Here is a 2,096-nt window from a genome sequence, read left to right on the forward strand (position 1 = left end):
TTATAACTATATTGTATACACATACCCTAACAGAATGTAAATTGTGTTAGTGGAGGGAAGGAGATAGACTTGAGATGGGGAAGTAAGTAGAAGGGACAAGATTTGGCCATTTGTGTTACACAGGCTGTATGTAGGTATTTGCCATCCTCTAGATGACTCTTGCAAGAATTTCAGTGCCCACTTTTGCTTTTGTCTTGGTATCTCCAGCTCCTAGCACAGTGGCTGGCACAGAGTCAGCTCTTAATTGATGTAGCAGTATGGATGTGTGGAGAGGCCCTCAGGAGAAGGAAGGTGGTTAGGACAGAGGCGTCTGCCTGCTCCTCCAGCCCCCTTTCTGGTGCTTAGTAGCCTTCAGTATTGAATATAATGGCTTGACTCAGTCAACTAATGGAAGGATCAGGTTTTCCAGGAGAATACTTTTTTAAACATGTGGGAGGTCTAGGCTGGATGGTGAATATGTCTGCAGTACCAGAGGGTTTAAGAAGGCTTAGCAAGAATAGAGGTGGAGGATGTTTGAGAAAGCAGGGAATTTTCCAGGCACAGGATGACAGAGTACCCAGAAACCATTCTCCAGGATAGCTTTAAATTGTTCTACAAATACATGGAAGTGGGAGAGGACTGAGCCAGTGTGGCAAGCCTCAGCCGTTGCTGTTTTTCTGGTAATTCAAAGACTCAGGGAAGAATAGGTATTGTAGACTGTAGGTAGTGAAAACATTTATCAAGCCCTTCCACTGTGCCAGGCTGAGACACTGGACTCAGGGCATAGTAAGTTCCAAAGGGAAGCCTATACCATCTACATGCTTTGTACCTACCAGTGTTTCTTGTGGTAGGACTTGGAAGGCGTCTTTCTGGGATGACACAGGGCAGAATTGATGGTGTTTCCTGGGTAAGAGGGCTTCTGACCAAGAATCTGAGAGAGGTTGAAGCTGGGCCAATAACCTTTCATTAATTTTTTTTGAACCCTTACCTTCCATCTTGGAATCAATACCAAGTAACCTTTCCAAGGTAGAAGAGTGGTAAGGACTAGGTAATGGGGGCTAAGTGGCCTGCCCTGGGTCACACAACTAGGAAGTGCCTGAGGTCACATTTGAACCTGACACCTTCCAGCCTCTAGATCTGGCTCTTTATCCACCATTCACCTGACTGCTGGATCAATATCTGTAATGACTAGGTACTTCAAATTTGGATTTCTGAACATCTGAGTTAGACAAAAATATAGAGAAGTCATAGTTGAATCTGGTCTCTAAAGGTAGGATTTTTCTAATTTGCCATGGAATATCAAAAGTGTATGAAAATGAGATTGTTTCATTCCACCAAATTCAGGTTGGTGACATGTAATGATGAGTGAAGTATAGTCTGATCTGGTATTGTCTTGGCTTCTGTTTTGGCTCTGACCAGGGCATGGTCACTTAATCTTCTCTCTGAGCTAATCCTGCTGGTGGTGCCCAGGCCTTCTTGCCCTGAAATTCTGCATAAGTTGTATCTGAGTATTGGATAGCAGACAGTCTAAATAGCTACTAAAAATGCTTTCATTTATTTTCCCTTTTAGGACAGGGTGAACCCTCCTCCCTGAGCACCACGTACTGGGGTTGTATTACCTGTGTCCCTGGGCTGGATGTCATGTGAGGATGCTCCAAACATAGGTCAGAGGTGAGGTGACCTAGGCACCTGAGCCAGAACTGATTGGGGGATTTTTTCTGGGTTAAGATGGAGGCAGAGTAAAAAGCAGCTGCTTAACCTCTCCTAACCCACGCATATAGGACTCCTCAAGAAGACATAAAAACAAATCCAGACAGACGAAGGGACCCCATTACAGGGTGCAGCCTTGAAGGTACATGGGATCAGGGTTTTCCATGCTATAAGGGAGTGAAACAGCTCTCACTAAAGTGGGAGCTGAGCAACCTTCCCACCCCACCCCCCAACCCCCTACCACCTACAATGTCAAAGCAAGCGCACAAGAGTTAGAGAAAGTTTGGGCATCCATTAAGTTCTTAGCAGCTACCTGGGGGCACCAAGGCCTGTTCCTGAGAGCAGCAAGGCATAAGACCCCCAAGAGGCTAAAGAACCAAACTTTGAACACCGACCTTGAGCTCAGG

The 2,096-nt window shown here is 45.5% G+C and overlaps 1 non-coding gene across 1 annotated transcript; it reads left to right on the plus strand.

Annotated features, from left to right (window-relative positions):
- The first annotated feature begins 1,332 nt into the window (after positions 1-1,332).
- On the plus strand, positions 1,333-1,429 carry LOC123256189. Its single transcript, XR_006506829.1, has one exon. It is a non-coding gene; the product is annotated as a Z30 small nucleolar RNA (small nucleolar RNA).
- Positions 1,430-2,096: the final 667 nt, after the last annotated feature.

Source organism: Gracilinanus agilis, unplaced genomic scaffold (assembly GCF_016433145.1).
Source record: "Gracilinanus agilis isolate LMUSP501 unplaced genomic scaffold, AgileGrace unplaced_scaffold56813, whole genome shotgun sequence".
In the NCBI taxonomy this organism is placed as follows: Eukaryota; Metazoa; Chordata; class Mammalia; order Didelphimorphia; family Didelphidae; genus Gracilinanus; species Gracilinanus agilis.